Below are 18,293 nucleotides of genomic sequence, written 5' to 3'. Positions count from 1 at the left end.
ACCCATTCTCCATTGCAAAAATCACCTTCTTCCTTATTAATTTCCTTAATTCACCTCAAAAACCCATAAAACCCCCTTATCCTAAGTTTAATCCCCCACCCCGCCCTCCCCACGCATTTTTTAATTAACTCCTCGATTTATATTTCCCTGACATAAACCTTTTAACCCACCAACCTGGGTGCAGTTAAGAGAACCCTGCCACAATAAACCCTAGTCCCCACTCCATTAACCAGCACTTATATTTAATCCTCACTTTGTTTATTAATTAATTACAATTTATTGTAATTAACCCCCCAAGCCCCCCAAATCCTAACCCTAATTCCCCTCCATGCATCTTGACTACACGATAGCTGTTAGATCTCCCACCCCCAGATCTGACGGCACACATCCATATCGCACTTATTCCCTCTTCGACCTTTACCAGCCCGAGAGCACGCGAGATTCACGGTTTTGCCCAGGCCCTATTCTGTTACATGGCAGCTCCAAGTGAAATCATGTGCTCTCAAGGAAATTCCGCCTACCTACCAAAAGTGATGTGATGGCCCCTGAAACCACATCCCCACCAAAAGCCGAAACCATTCACTGTTCATTTATGAATTCCGTGCCAAATTCTAACCATTGCTAGTTAAAAGGCCAAAGAAACCCATTTCGACTCTTTTCGCTCATTTGCACTGTGAATATTGCTCAAGCAGTCCTGAACCACCATGAGCCTCTACAACTGAAATTGACCGCCGTTTACCTCCCGAACAAGATCCAAATGCCCAATTCAAGCATCCAATGCACAACTGAAGCCACCGTACCATCTACAATCATCATTGAAACCAGTTTGCAGCCTGAACTACCAATTTCTAGGTATTTTAAGAAAAAACCAGAGGGGCCCTCTCAATTTGAAAGTGTACAGATAATTCAAAGATTAATTAATTAAATTTAATTAATTTTCCCCTAAATTTAAGAGTATTTCCACCTAAATACCCAAACCCCTATTTTGCAAATTGCAAATTACCCTCTCACTACACCAGAGTTTTCAAAGCCTCACTGCTACAGCTTATACAAGCCTAATTCACACCTTTCTGCTAAAAATGGCTTCCCAGACCTCTCTGGATGTGACACCTGTGTCAACCCCTCACCTGGACATCAACCATTTGGCACTAGCAGATAGGGATTTCCAAATAAAAGACACTGATACTGCAACCTACCTTCTGAAACTCCATTTCTGGAGTAAGGACCGATTCATGAACCATGCTGATGATATCCACCTTTGGGAATCCAATTTACCCAAATACCTAGTCCCAGAAGTTCACCCATTCCCTCATATCATACATTTTTTTCATGCCTACTATATCCCTAGTTAAAGAGCTATTGTTGCCCCAAACTAGCAACTCTTATTCACCATTACGCCAGAGTCCATCAACCAAACGCTTCAAGTCCAACCTAGCCCTAATCAGACCCATCTATCCATTGGAGACTTATTGGACTTATATGTCACATTGGACCTGGTTAAGGTAAGGAAAATCTTCCAGACTTTCATCATTGAAGACCACCATACTCCTACAGATACTCCACCCTATGTTGCTACCATTTTTTCAGAAACAGGCAGACATATAATCACCATGCTCTCATGCATCCTATGATACACCATAGATGAGCATGTGGATGAGGTCATCCTAGCCTTCCTGTCCATTTGTACCCCAGGAAAGCCTCCTGCTATCATGTATAATTATGCTCAATTCATTGCAGATATGATGCATGAACAATTCACAAGACTTCCCACTAAAAGAGTTTTCAGTTACTCTTCAGTGTTCTTTCACATGTTTTTGTATTACCAAGCAGGTAAGTTCCCTGTAAGCATCTAGAAGTTGGATACCAAGGGAAAAGAAAGATCAGTAGTCTACTAGACACCATTGATCCAGAAATACTCCACAACATTTACATATAAAGATTTCATAGATTTATTTGTATACCCACTCATGAATATGCTCACCTGTAACACTCAACCTAGAACCAGCCAAGAAATCAAGAGGGTTCTATAGTTGGCTAAGAAAAACAAGGTGGGATATTGGTACTTGTACCAAAGCCACACTGGAATCAGGGTTTATGGCTACCAATTAGCCCCTTATAAGTTTCCCAAATACCTCCCTATGAGGATATTTGCACTTGAGTATTTTAGACAAATCATCAACTTTGATGAGGTCCACTTCCTATCTGCTAGGAAGAAGACCCAGTTTAAGATTAAAAACCAATTGGGCCCATTCATTTGCAATAACAGAGAGGCTAGACCAGAGGCTGACAAGATACTACAATAGATGAAATTTAGCAACAGCTTCATGTGGCAGTATGACCCTCATGGGGTCATAAACAAGTTAAGACTCGGGGTCAAATTGGGACCTTACATCCACTGCCCAAGACTTGACATTGAACAGTTTGCCAACCAATCTGAGTGGTTGGAAAATACATTGATTAATATGGATAGGATGTAGAGAACACACTCATTGATCTAGAAAAGCAATTTGACCAGAGTTCTTTCCGGCAAATTCCAAAACAAGGGGAATGAATGAATATTCATCCTATATTACAGACCCCAACCAATGAGGAAAAGAACCCAAAGAGGAATAGGGAAGAGGCATCCAGTTCTGCCATGTAGACTACAAATGAACTGTTTGAACTTAGTAAAAGGCCCAAAATGAATCCTATGTCTGAATAGGAGGAGAACATTGAATCAGTGGAAATAATTGTCACTGAAACAATGGCGCAGAGAAGCAAAGACACAGCTGCATTAGGTTAAACACAACAACCATCAACCTCCAACACTCAAATGATTGAGAGACAACAAAGTGTTGAGGCTTCTTCCTTTATCAAGCCAGTTGATAGAGAAAAGGACATCAAAGACAGGTACAAGGAGATAAAGCTGAGGAATGAGAAGTTGAAGGCAGAGACATATGCCCAATATTTCAAACATACACCAGCCAACTAGATCAGGTTGATGTCAACCTTTGACATCAAAGTAGGAAAGATGCAGGTATCATTTTTGCATCCCGCTATTTAGCAACCAAAGACCTTGGCTGACTATAAGAAGACTGATTTCGAGGTGTTCTCTAGGGATGTTCATCCCATTGACCAGATAGAGTTCCACAAGCAGGGTGGAGGAATGATTTACTCCACCCTTACAGGAAAATCCATGGCTGTACACAGGTTGCAAGATTCACTATATAGTGTAACATCCCAGTATAAATTGGAGAAGGCCTCCTCACAGGCCAAAGGCAACAGGATAAAGTCATTAGAGGACTTAGTCATTGAATTAGGCCACAATCCAAGTGAAATCAACGCTACTAAGAAATTGATCAAAAATAAGAATGAGGATATAGCAAACCTCAAGAAATAACTTAAGTTGCCTCATTTACAACACCCACAAACAAAGGAGGTCGTGGAGAGCCAAACCAATCATGAAGAGATGATGGACCTAGTGCTGCAACTGAATGATCAGTTAAAGGAGATGGAGAAAGAATTGGATAGCTTGATTCAGCTAAAAAAAGCTAGTCTTGATGATGCCCCTGCAACTATCACCCCAACAGTTACCACTGTTGTACCTTCTACTTTGGTAGTATCCTTGGCTCCCACAGCTCTAATGGCCACAACACTACCAGCATCTACACAAACTACATTAGCGACAGGGTCTACAGGTGATGAAGCAAATAGATTGGTCAAAGAAATGGAAGAAATGTCCATCCAGACCACTGAGATGAACAGGCTTAAGGAGAAAGTGACCAGCATGGAAACATATTACAAACTTGCCCAAATCATGCACAAAGAAGAACAACAGAAGTCTACAAGGATGACCGAAAGAATCAAAAGACTAGAGAAGGAACTAACATTGAATGAGCCTTTAGGTCAGGCTAAGGAGCAACTGTGGGCCAATATCATTGACTCTGTCAATGATATATGACCATCCATCCAGGTTATTTTTGAACATATTGATTTAATAAAGCAGGCTACAGAAGCCATACAAAGAGTCAAAGCAAAACTTGGAGACATGCCAGAGGAAGCTACAAGGATCATTCACTTCCTCAAATCCAAGAACATGTATGAGCTGCATGAATTAGAGATACCTGACAGAACAGGTACAATTTTGGAATTTAAAAGAGTCCTCACCAAGAGGAATTTGATGTTGAACCTAGAGGATATGTGCCAAATCATGAAATTGGCCATTGACAGATTCATGGTGAAGTTCAAAATTTTGAGGCAAAATGGTTTACCAAATCCCTTGGTTATCAACGACAAGTTAATGAAACAAGAGGACTATAATAAAAAGATCGAAGAAGTGGCTAGAGATCGGGCAAATACTTCATCCATGAAGGGTATTCCTACTGGCAAAGTATTGTATCAAACTTTTGAGAATTTGTTTTACCTCCAACATGAGGTAAAACACCTTTTTGTCAATAAGCCTACTTTTGCCAAGTATACAAAGGCAGATGAGATCTACAGGAAGATGCTCAATATCCAATTACCAGATGCTGAGACATGGGAAAAACTAAATGATTTACTGTAGAAATACACAGTAAAAATGTAAAATGTATAGTAAAAGTAAAAGGGCACAGTAAAAGGATATTGACAAGTCAGCCAGGTCAAAGTGTATCAGATGAAAGTGTATTAGATGAAAGGTCAAAGTAAATAGAACATCTAGTGTGAAGACCAAACAACAAAGCAGATTAAAAGGAAAAAGATCAAAGCCAGCAGAACCTAAATAACAGAGACATCAAGCAGCAGTTTAATAGTTGTCTCTATCTTCTCGCATGAAGATATTTCTTTCTCCTAGATTAGTTCCCAAGACAGTTTGGGATATTTTGTAAATTCTTTTTGTATAAATACTTCATAATTCGAAGTATTGAGTGTGGATTGTTATACATTTGTAGAGTTATTTTGATCTTAAACCTAAGGGTTATTGTACCAATTTTCAAGTCAACAGACTGGAGCAAGTAATTACAGGATTCATGAGATGAGCTATTGCAGTGAAGTATCTTATTTTTTTTATTTTGTTACTTTCTTAAGTGTTTCATAAACTTAAATGTTATCTAAATTTGAATGAATTAACTGGAAATTTAACTCAGAATTGGTTTAAGTACACTATGTTTTTCACAGTTAATCATTTATATGTTTTCCTCTGATATCCGGATTTCAGAACCTTTAATTTCTCTCCCATCCTAGTTGACCTCTTTCATTTACCTTCATAATCCGGCCTAAGGAACCCTTAATTTCTCCCTGGATCCGATTGGAAACCATTTCACATCAAGCCTTTGAGATCTGTAGTAACTCCTCTATCTTGCCCTATAGACATTGTTTTTAGAACTTGATCCAGTCCTGTTTGTTTGGCATTTGGACCCCCTAGCCCAATGGTAAAAGCAACCCTCTATTCATCTCAGTTATTTTTACATTAAATTAACTTTTTTGTTATTAATATATTTTTAATTATAAGTTAATATTAATTTATATTAAAAAAAAATTTACATAATCATATTATGTAATATTTGTATTATTAGTATGATACCCAGTCTAAATCAAAAACCCAAGCACAATCATAACTAGCCTAAAATAAAATAACTAAACAAAGTTAAATAACAAAGAGAGAGCCCTCCCTGAGATTAGGAAGGCTAGATCCTGATCTCCAAAGTTAGTTTGTGGTTACCTCTATCATTTATTTTTCTGACAACTTAGAAGAAATTTTTGGAGTGATAACACAAGGTATGGTGAATGAATTCTGAGGCACCCATGCTTTGTTTGGTTTTTTGATCTTGGGACCAGTTCAGGCGAGATCACGGTAGCTTGAGGGTGGAGGTGGTTTAACCTCTGGATTCCCTATTTTATTATGTCTTGGTTTATCCCAAGATATCCCACATTCATGCTTGGAATATGGCATGGGAATGATTGGCTAAAATAAATATTTGGTTCAACCCAATCTATGGTCGGGTGGTACGTAGAGGTCCCTGACTTGGTTGGCTTTTGCATAAATTAATACGGGTTATTCTCTTAATGTAATTAATGAGCACAAGTACTTGCTATTATGAGGATTTTATGGATTATTTGTCATGGTTGTTATTTTGGTTATATGTTGGTTATATACCTAGTTATATGATGTCTTATAGCTATGACTCTTCTTTATGATTTGATAGTTTAGTGAATGGTTGATGAATGCATGGGCTAACAAGTGTTGTTGCAGCTAGCTTGAAAGGGCATTGAGCCTTCTTAGTGATTCTTAGATGAGGTTCAAAATTTTTTCATCAGATATGCATTCATGACCTGTAACATATATGTTTACAATATGTTTGACGAAATGTGTGTCATGTACTCGACATGTTCTGATTATGATCTTGTTCAAGTTTTGTATGGTTAGCCTTGTTATCATGTTAATTATGATTATGGAAAGTTATAGGCAGTTTTGGGCAGTGGTCTGGAGGCTTGCCTGAAAACGTGGCATAGGTCTCTCGACCGCACACTCTGAAATGAGGAAATTGGGTTATAACCAAATGCAGGTAGGCTTATGGGTGTGGTTATAGCCTCCCAACCGCATGCATGTACTATTATGGGTGCGTTTGGGGAGTTTGTTTTGTGAAAAAGAGTTCCATCTTAGGGATTGATCACCTAGGGTGGCTTGCAAGCTCCCGAGTGGTCTGTAGTCCCTGAGGGATAGTTGTCAATTGTTGGTTAGTCGGCCCCACTCCACTAACTAGAACTTGGAAGACGATCCATACCATAGTAACTCTCAACTCATGTTTACCCTAGAGAGCTTGTCCAAATGGGTAAATGTGGTAGGGGAGTTTAAAGTTATGAGTTTGAATTTTCTTATGTCTCGACATATTGGGCATCATATTCTCCAACACAATAGTGATTTCCCATCAGGTGGTAGCAAGTGTATGTTTTTTCTTATAAGAATGTCATTGGAATTTACGTAATTATGAATGTAACTGATATTGTTCTCACAATGAAATTATTTTAGCCCATGTGCCACATTGATGCCAATCTGTGTAGTCTAAATGTTTTACATTTTTTCTTCTTTCCACGTATATTTTCTAATCATTTTTGCTCAAAATATACCCAAAAGTTGTTGGAATGAGGATTCAGATTGTTAACTATAAAGATTGACTAGTGCCCCATGAGATTTTCAGTTTATGCATTTGGAAATGCATTTTAAGTAATGAAAAGTAGCAATCTCAACAAGAATTGTATTAATGGATTTCAGCTAAAAAGGAAGAAACATATAATAGTTAGACCTTGCCTCTCCATTAATAAACACACAAGGAAATTATTGAATAATGGATATTAAAAAACAAAAGATATGATTGTTAAATATATTGATATGATCCAATTCAATACCTTCCATCCTACTAATATGGATGGTAACCTATTTGAAGACTAAAGGTAAGTACAAAACACATAAGGCCTCATTTTGGGGGGAAATGGATACATAGCCTTGAATAATGCAATAGGTTGCATATAAACCTTTGGATCTGTTCAATGATAAAATTTGAAGGGCTAATCTTTATATTAATTTGAAGATTTTATTTTCATCCAGCCCTTCCATCATGAAAAGCTCAAAAATACTTATACTTTAATTAACAAGAGTAGACTAATTACAAGATCCAAAAGCGAATTATTTTAATTTTTAAAAGTTAAATATTAATGTAAAATAAATATAAATCATTAATTCCCAGCCATACTTATTCTCTTTAAGGAATTTTAGAGTATTAAAAATGACAATGTAAAGCTTTAGACAGAAGGTTATAATTAATCCTTTTTGTGACCTTGTAACAGAGAGGATTTACTTTCTTTGTATCCATATGATAATTGAGCACACTATTTTAAACCAATATTCTAATCTTTTAACATTCATGTTTAACCATAGGAACCATGTTTGTTGTAAATCTCATAAGAGAAGAATAAATTGTCATAAACCAATGATGAGGCATTTTATTAAAAAGTGTTAATTCTATCAAAACATTATAAGAACCATGAAGACAGCCTTTCTTATTTTATAGGGATTTAGGAACATATAGATGTATTAGGATTCCATCCATTTCTTATTATATAGGCTAAGACCTATATAATTCCTAAGGTTAATACAAGCATGAAGTGAAAGGAAGTTACCTATCAAGATCATCAAGTATGAGGACATTGATTGTTCACTTTATCTATCAAACCATGCAAAAACATGCATGGAAATGTGAATTTAGAGTATAATCCTTGTTGCATAGATCTCATAATAACATGAATTATGTCTTTTTCCGTGAATAATCTGAGTAGATGAACCTGAAGGGTCCACATCCCATCGTCCAAACTAGCATATCCTAGCTCTAAGGGCATCGAGAAGAATTGACCTTGTGAGCTCCCAATCATTGAGGTACTTAGCAATAAGAAATTGACCAATTTACCCTACTCCTCGGGGCTATAACATGAATTACATTAAATTGTCCATATCCCTGGTTTATCCAATCCATGTACTGTATCTATATGCACAGCGAGCTTCAACTACTACTATCTATATAAGCTTTCTATATATCTATATATGTGTATACCGATTACTAATCCGTGTGCCAGTGGAGATTACAGGTCAGAACGATGACCTGCCTTCACTTGCTCTGCTCCTGGTTTTGGCACTCGAATTGGCTCTGCGACCGCCTATCAATCTGGATCTTAATCTTTCGAAACAGGCACTACATCTCGGTCATCCGAAACTTACTTTCTTACGATAATCCGGAACTGGACGTAGATATAAAGACTTAGAATCTTCATATCATGAAAACATATTAAATGTTTCATATCTTACATAAGAACCTGATGCAGGAGCATTCAGCCAAGGGAAAATCATTGTAAATAGTAGACATAGGGGGTCATGCATTTTGGGAAATTAGTTTCCTAAGTCTCTAGTCAATTTAATATTTAGGCTTTTAAGTGAATTAATGAGATAATGGGAGAATATGTAAATTCTCTCAAAATAAATAAATGAGAAGATGAGTAGTTCCATGATCCTAGGAGCAAGGGAGAGATTTTAGGCATAAAAGGGAGAATAGATGTGGACCATTGAGCAAAACAAGGGACTTTTCTGTTTTAAAACAGAGAAAAGTTAGAGTGGATAAAATTCTGCCACATATGTATGCATGTAGCAAGCTTTAGGGCTTTTGTTAGAGGATGGGATCAGGTCCTTCATAGAAATCCAATCCTTTAGTTTCCATATAAAAATATGTAAGCCTACGGGCAGAAGGAAGAGGCCACTAATGAGACCGAGGTGTCTTGGTTGTAATCTATTCTTTTAAATTGATAAATGTAGAGTTTCCTGACTATGTCAAAATGTATGGAATGCATGTTTTAAGTGTTTACTAATTATAGTTTGAACTCATAGGTTCTGTTACAGGAGAATGCAGGCAGAGCTCAGAGGACACGAAGAGGAGAAGAACGATTCCAAGGGAGTCGTAACGGATTGTTGAATCCACTCGGAGGATTAAGAATTGCTTGAAGTGATAGTATTCAAGGGAGTATGAGGAATTGAGCCAGAAGAGAGTGGCGCAGTAGAAACAGTGAGGACCAAAACCTTTTGGAAACCCGAACAATGCAGAAGATTGAGGAAAATGAGGAAAAAACTAAGTAAAGGGACAGACAGAGAAGCGTGAAGAGTTAGCGCACAGCTGCCATTGGATTTGGAAGATCAATGGCTACGATTAAATTCGCAATCTCAATTCAGAGGTGCCATGGGACGGTGATAACAAACCAGCGATACTCCGATGAGCGATTGGTGATATCACCAATAATCTGATTGGTGATCGTGCAATTGGAAGTTCACAGTGAAAGAAGCAATGCGCGGGTGAATGAGTGATATCTGATAGCGATTATCAGAATAACAGAGCTCGGACCCATCGAAGATCGGCGTAGCGGAGGTGTGGAGTGATAAGTTATGGACCCGACAACAATTATGAATGCCGGTGTATAAACTTTGAAGTCCGCTTATTATATGATTCAGCAGAAGGTTAGTGCATTTCCATGTATATTATGATAAGTGTTACAAGCCTTTTTAAGGCTTAACGGTATGTGTTATCAACCCAATAGTGAGATCGGAATCAAAGGAGGGGTGCATATATGTGTATGAACCATTGAGATAGCGATAGCGATTGCGATAGAGGTTTCAACCTCAAAATATGTGCTAAAGCTATAATAAAGCGAAAAATGTGTTTGGGAGTACTTCCCTTTGTAAATGGATTTCCCTCCATAGTGGGATGTAAAGTGGAAAAGCGCCGATAGTGCAAGTCGTTCAATAGAACATATATTAACCAAGATTTAGAAGGGGAAGGTTAGATATGCATAGATAAAGGATTTAAAAGGTTCTGAAGGGTTAATATATTCCCGATAGAGGATTATAGCAGGGTGATTGGTTCCATTACACAAGAACTAATGAATGGGCCATGACCATTCAAGGTTTGAAGGTTTGACTCCATTGTAGAGTCAGACACCTGGGACAGTTGTAGATGCGTTGCTGTGAAAAATGCATACCATGAGTATATGTGCAGGTGTTACCCTGGCATCAGTTTGACTAAGGATGGTTATATGCCAAGACACTGCACCATTAGTGGTATCAGAGCAGAATTGAGGTCAAAGTAGAATTACTATCAGAGCAGAAATAAAGCGGGGAATATTTATGCGAAAAGGAATTTGCACACAGGAAAAGGTAATGTGCTGAATGATAAAGACTACAGTGGGAGATTGTAGCAGTTCCAGCAGAGGCTTGGAGTAAGCAGGAACAGAGGATTCCTTAAAGGAAGGAGAAAGCAAGATTGCTTAGCGCAAGTTCAGAAGGAAAGAGGACTTGGAAACCAACCAGAGGACAATCCATTCAAAGTGCAGAAGAATGGGTGAAACAAGATCATGCTGAGATCTTCAAGGTATGTTCTGTTTTAAATTAAGAATGTGTGTTTTTTATACTAATGCACAGGTGACATCAAGAGAAGCTATGAGAAGAACAAGTGAGTTTTTAAAGACAGAGTAAAGAGAATACTCTAAAGGAGAAGTGGTAGTGAACCTGAAGAATCCAATAAAAAATTGGACAGAGAGGACAGCTGAAGTGTTCTCAAGAGAGAGTGAGAGATTGCAGAAGCCTAGAAGGAGCAAAGGTGTTGCTCAAGAAGGGGAGGTTCTAGACAGAGGACTCGTGCTTACCAAAAGACCTAGTGAGGAGAGCTTAGTGAGGTAAGATTGCAGCCAGGAGGACTAGTTGTTGCAGAGGCTTGTTGCAAAGGAGCTCATGAAGAAAGAAGAGAAGAATATGACTACTGATAGTCATAACAAAGGTGCAGAAAGAAGCCACAGTAGAGAATATAAGAAAGAGGATGCCAAAGAAAATGGCAAGAAGATGAGTCAAGAAGAAATCGACAAAGAGGTTGTTGAATTAAAAGAACAACTCAATGCATTAAGGAGAATGTATGAGGAAAACCATAGACTAGATTGGGTCTTGAGGAGGAAGCCAATAGAATGGCATGAGATGCAGAGAAGACTGCAACAAAAGAAAGTGAAGTGGTTGAAGGGAAAACTCAAGGAAGTTGAGTTAGAAATGGAAAAATCCATTTGTGAACGAGAAAAAGGAGAATTTCTAGGAGATAGTGAAGATGAATAATTGAAGACTGAAACTTCAAGTAAGGCCGAAGGGTCACATGGTTTTAAATCTAACAATTTGTGTATGTTTGCAAGTGAAGGACAATTGGCTGATATTGTCATGAAGAAGGAAAAAGACCAGCAGAATCAAAATTATGTTCTGGAAGAAGATGAGGTAGATAGATCTCATATACAGCTGGTGGAAGATGTCAAGCAACTAAGTGAAGGGCTTGAGGAGATTGAAGAAGAGACCATTGAAGAATTTCTTAATCATATGAATGATTTAGAACAGCAAGGAGATATGATGGTTGAACCATCAAGTGAGACCATAGGGCCTTATATTTTTAAAACTGATAGTTTGTGTATGATGGCAGATATTACAGGAGAAAAACAGCCATTTGAAGATATCTTCAGAGGAGATAAACAGCAAGGGACTGAAGGAAAACTTGAGGAAGAGACTATGTTAGCTGAAAACATAGTAAAAGATCATAAATTCACTATGATGATAGGCACAATAGAGATAGCCATGGAAACTGTTGAGACAGACAGTAGGGAAGAAGAACATCTACTGAAAGATGTTAAGGAAGAGGAAGTCTATGGGAAAGACTTAGCAAAGAGAAAGGAACACTAACAAAAGAGTGTTTTGAAGAGGATGGACAGTCTTTTGAAGATATCGAAAGTCTAGAGGAGTACTCTAGGAGAACAGAGTATGATGGAGAAAACCCCTTGAATGAGGGAAGTAGTGATTTTCTACAGCAGAAAGACCTTGAGATTACAAAGGTCAAAGGAAGATAGTATTTTTATACTGTAACACAGCATGTGAAGGATGAAGCTGGAAGAAGAGGGCATTGTAATGAAGTGCTTGCTAAGTGTGAAGAGGAAATTAAACTGCTGGAGAAACTGACGAGAGAACCTAACGATAGAACAGAAGCTACAGTTACAGTTTCTGAAGAAGAAGATCTGTCTCAAGTAGTCATGGAGATAGGAAGATGCAATAATTTGTTTGCAGGTTCATTAAACAGCATGAATGAGTATGAGTATGTTATTAAAGAGATTGAGTAGAGATTGTTTGAAGATGGTAAAGAGGTGGTAGGAATCAAACAATTTCAAAGTAAAGATAACCATCAGCAGGTTAAAGGAGGAGGACTTCACTACAGTGGACAAGAGCAGGAAGGCATCATTAGAATAGACGGTGTGGAAGAGAGACTAATGGAGAGTCTCATGAATTATGCTGAGAATTCGAATCAGCATACTGATATGCTGATAGAGGAAGAGGAAATAGAGCAACAAACTAAAATGTTTCCAAAGAAAGAAGAGGCACCAAGGCCTCATGTTTTTAATTTTAACAAGTGTTTTGTAAATGCAGGTTTTGATGCAATTGCTAGAGGAGATTTTGCATAGGTGAGCAGCCAAGTAAAGATGAAAGAAGAAGACTTCATGGAAGAATTCAATCCATGGAACAAAGATGTTAAATTGCTGGAGAAAATGTTGAACAGTCATGATTCAATCATGAAAGAGGGTAAGGATGATAGGGAGGCAGCAAAAATGGCAGCAAGTAAAGCAAGAGCAAGTAAACCAAAGAATGAATCAAGTAAAAGAAAAGTCAGCATAGAAGACAACAATAGTAACCTGAAACAAATAGAAGAAGACAGAAGTAAGAAGTAGAAGATGGACCAACCCAAAGATATGATGGACATAGAAATTTAAGAAATATGGCAACAGATGATGAAGTAATTCAAATGGAGGAAAGTGGTAACAGCAGCAAGCAAGATCAATCAGAAGTTGAACCTGATTGATAGGAAGAAGAAAATGGAGCAAAAGACAGTAGAAGTGCAGTGGCAATAAAGGAAAAAAGCATCTGGGCAGTTACAGAACAAAGTGTGGGATCCAGGAAGACCAAGACAAAAAGACACATGATCAGGAGATCATGAATATTTGCCACTTTGGGAGTCTGATGTAGGAGCATTCAGCCAAGGGAAAATCATTGTAAATAGTAGACATAGGGGGTCATGCATTTTGGGAAATTAGTTTCCTAAGTCTCTAGTCAATTTAATATTTAGGTTTTTAAGTGAATTAATGAGATAATGGGAGAATATGTAAATGCTCTCAAAATAAATAAATGAGAACATGAGTAGTTCCATGATCCTAGGAGAAAAGGAGAGCTTTTAGGCATAAAAGGGAGAATAGATGTATACCATTGAGCGAAACAGGGGGCTTTTCTGTTTTAAAACAGAGAAAAGCTAGAGTGGATAAAAGTCTGCCACATATGTATGCATGTAGCAAGCTTTAGGGCTTTTGCTAGAGGATGGGATCAGGTCCTTCATGGTAATCCAATCGTTTAGTTTCCATATAAAAATATGTAAGCCTACGGGCAAAAGGAAGAGGCCACTAATGTTGATAATCTGGCCTGTGTGAGACCGAGGTGTCTCGGTTGTAATCTGTGCTTTTAAATTAATATATGCAGAGTTTCCTAACTATGTCAGAATGTATGGAATGCGTGTTTTAAGTGTTGACTAATTATAGTTTGAACTTGTAGGTTCTGTTACAGGAGACTGTAGGTAGAGTTCAAAGGACACGCAGATGAGAAGAACGATTCCAAGGGAGTCGTAACAGATTGTTGAATCCACTGGGAGGATTAAGAATTGCTTGAAGTGATAGCAATCAAGGGAGTATGAGGAATTTAGCCAGAAGAGAGTGGAGAAGTAGAAACAGTGAGGACCAGAACCCTTTGGAAACCCGAACTATGCAGAAGATTAAAGAAAATGAGGAAAAAAACTAAGTAAAGGGATGGACAGAGAAGCGTGAAGAGTTAGCGCTCAGCCACAGTTGGATTTGGAAGATCAACGGCTACGATTAAATTCGTAATCACAATTCAGAGGTGCCAAGGGACGGCAATAACAAACCAATGATACTCCGATGAGTGATTGGCAATATCGCCGATAATCCGATCGGCGATCACGCAATCAGAAGTTCATAGTGAAACAAGTAATGCGCGGGTGAATGAGCGATATCTGATAGCATTTATCAAAATATCGGAGCTTGGACACATCAGAGATCGGTGTAGCCGAAGTGTGGAGTGATAAGTTATGGACCCGATGACAATTATGAATGCTGGTGTATAAACTTTGAAGTCCGCTTATTATATGATTCGGCGGAAGGTTAGTGCATTTCCATGTATATTATGATAAGTGTTACGAGCCTTTTTAAGGCTTAATGGTATGTGTTATCGACCCGATAGTCAGATCGGAGTTGGAGGAGGGGTACATATATGTGTATGAACCGTTGAGATAGCAATAGCGATTGCGATAGAGGTTTCAACCTCGAAATATGTGCTAAAGCCGTAATAAAGCAAAAAATGTGTTTGGGAGTATTTTCCTTTGTAAATGGATTTCCCTCCATAATGGGATGTAAAGTGGAAAAGTGTCGATAGTGCAAGTCGTGCGATAGAACATATATTAACCAAGATTTATAAGGGGAAGGTTAGATATGTGTAGATAAAGGATTTAAAAGGTTTTGAAGGGTTAATATAGTCCTGATAGAGGATTACAACGGGGTGATTGGTTATGTTACACAAGAACTGATGAATGGGTCATGACCATTCAAGGTTTGAAGGTTTGACTCCATTGTAGAGTCAGACACCTGGGACAGTTGTAGATGCGTTGTTGTGAAAAATGCATACTGTGGGTATATGTGCAGGTGTTACCCTGGCATCAGTTTGACTAAGGATGGTTATATGCTGAGACACTGCACCAGAACCCCACTGAGGCATATAAAATGTTGCTTCAAGCATTAAAGTTGTAATGGATACATAATATTGCTCTCGAGCTTGCATTAAGGTAGAGGGAAAGATATTTCAGGAACATTTTGAATTTGCGACTTAAAGTATTATCATACCAATGCGAGTGTTTCTATAAAGAAGAAGAAGAAAGTGAAATAGTATAATAGATAAAGATGCATAAAATCGGGGAAAGGAGAATGAACATGGTAAGGAATTGATAATGTATAAAATTGAAAAATAGAATATGATAATTCTTATTATTGTAATCCCAATTTTGAGTTTTGTACTATTAAAAAGTTCCATTTGGTGTAGGTTCGTATATCAACTTAATCAAGAAAATCCAAGTTTTTTTTATCCCAAACAAAATCATTAAGATAGTTTTCTGTAAAGCCAAGAAAAACTATGCAAGATGTTTATGATGAACTTGAACAAGCCTACACCAGATTTATGAATTGTTGAAAGATTTACATTCTAGTATTTATTATGTGTTTTTTCCCTAACTATATATTGTGATATATGTGGAAGGCATGAACTATCTACTATGTTGGTCGAAAGGGCAACACATGTTCTTAGATAGTAAGAAAAGTTTAGATAGAAATGTTAGAACCATATTAGATTTTCCAATATCTTAGATGCTTTTCAGAGAGGCAGTATTATATGAACATCAAGAAAGAGATGATGATTTGAATGGGTTGAGATTGTTTTCTCTTTAAAATTGACATTGAATCACACATTTGCAATGAATCAAGATTGATCTTGTTGATAGAGTTGTAACACTTTTATAGTTTACACCCAAACCCCATGAGTAGTTTTTTTTATTGCAAAGTGAAGTATAGATATTAAATATCATGTTAATAATCATATAAACAAGGATAAAATAAGCACTTAACACATGAATTTAGATAAAGATTAAAAAGATAATTAATCCAATTTTATATTGGGAATTTACATTAAGTGACACTTAAAATAGTAAATACACTAATACATTGATAAATTCTCTAAACATAAGTTTCTGATGAAATTTATGTTGTGGAAAGATATACCATATCAAAAATAAATAAAAGGCAACATGAATAAAGATGATATATGAATAAAGATGATATATTCAGATGATTTCAATCTCTAGATGAGGAAGAAAAGTAATAAAAATAAAATTCTAATTTTTTCTCATAACTCAAGCTATCCTCCAACCGGGGGTTTTGAAAATATATTTTTTACATTCACGAAAATTTAAAAAGTACATTCTTTTTTTTTCCTTCTCTTGAGAATGAGTCTAAACAGTTTGAAAAGATCAAAAAAAAAATTAAATTTTGATCTTTAAATCTATAGTTGATCCAAATCCAGCCACTTATAACCAACTAGTGCAAGTTACGTGTGAATAGAATTCGCCTCATTTCTGACCTTAAATGAATGAAAAAGGTAAGTAGGCAATGTCATTCAAAACGTCATACGAATCTGCGCTATGAGCTTGCACGTGAATCGAGTAGGTCGTACGTCTGTTCTGAGACTTCCGAAATTCCAATGCACCCACTCTCCCAGACGTAAGTCGTGGACCTGTGATTAAGTATGGCCTCATTTTTCACATGAAATAGTAAATGGTGCAGACTGAACAGTTAATGTCACTTGAAAACATCATACTTCTTTGATCTCAGACCTCAGAACGCACGTAAAGCGAGTGGGCCGCTTCATTTCTTAGCTACTCTTCATGTAGTGATAGCATTTAAGCATCGTAATGGGAATATATTGGACACTGAAAAACGACAATCTATGGAATGGGATTAATGGATTCCATAATGCCAAAGCCTCTTTAATTGTTAATATTTTTACATGGTTAATATTTTCATGGTTGGTTTTGTTGGTTAGAATTTGGTGATATGCTTTTAGTGACATAGTAATGTTTAGTTTAAATTGTATTAAAGTGTTTTTTAAATGATTTCATCATCAGTAATATTCCTACCAAGTTCCTATATTTTCATTTTGACTATTGAATATCATATTATTGGAATCATTATTTTTCCATTTTGTTCATTGAATATCACAGTGAAAAGATAGAAAAAGATCCTCTATACGTTATAATTTTCTTGTTCACGGTTTCGTGTCTAATTAAGCAAAATATGATTAAGCGAAATTGTCTTATTGTGCAAAATATGATTAAGTTCCAACGATTCGCTTGTTTTCTACGTTCAACCACTCCCCATTCTAGTTGAGCAATCCTTGTCATCAAGTCCGATCTCCGGCCTTAATTTATTGATGCACGGCCTTCATTTATTCATAAATTAGTTCTGAGCCTTTCTAACAGCTACATATAATTTAGTCTCTTCGTCTGGTTGAAGCTGCATATACTTTTTAAGGAGGCATAGAGGAAGCTGCGTATGTTTGCTAGTGGGGTATTATTTGCTCTGCCTCTCATTTGCTCATCTGATTCTTTTTAATAGGAATTACAGTAAGAGATGTTGATGTGTTCTGTGATCATGAAAACGGCATTGTTGAACTGACCATAATTACGTTTCTGATGCAGTCAGCAGAACGAGAAGGAAGCTGCTGTGATTGATATCATGGCTCCAGCTAAAAGACGACCTGCAATGGCAAAATTAGAAACAAGAAATTCTGTCGGTCCCGAGGTAAATGCTTGCTATGTAACAGGAACGACACCTGCTTTGGCACCGCTGGCAGGTGTTCAAAAACCTATTTTGAAATTGACAACTAATGCTGGTGGTTCAGAAAAAAGGGTGGATTCGTTTGGAGAGAATTCAGCAGAAGAAAAATGCACGACTCCCAAGTCGCAGGAGCACAAGATACCTCCGCTGCTCTGCTGTCCTCCTGCACCACTCAAACGAAGATCGATTCCGGTAAAGAGAAAGTTACCTGCAAACCCTATCGAAGGGTTTTACAT

This window comes from Pinus tabuliformis, chromosome 3_1, assembly GCF_031772625.1.
Source record: "Pinus tabuliformis cultivar Carrire ecotype Pingquan chromosome 3_1, CPIR1, whole genome shotgun sequence".
Classification (NCBI taxonomy): Eukaryota; Viridiplantae; Streptophyta; class Pinopsida; order Pinales; family Pinaceae; genus Pinus; species Pinus tabuliformis.
Note: the sequence above shows the minus strand (reverse complement) of the source record.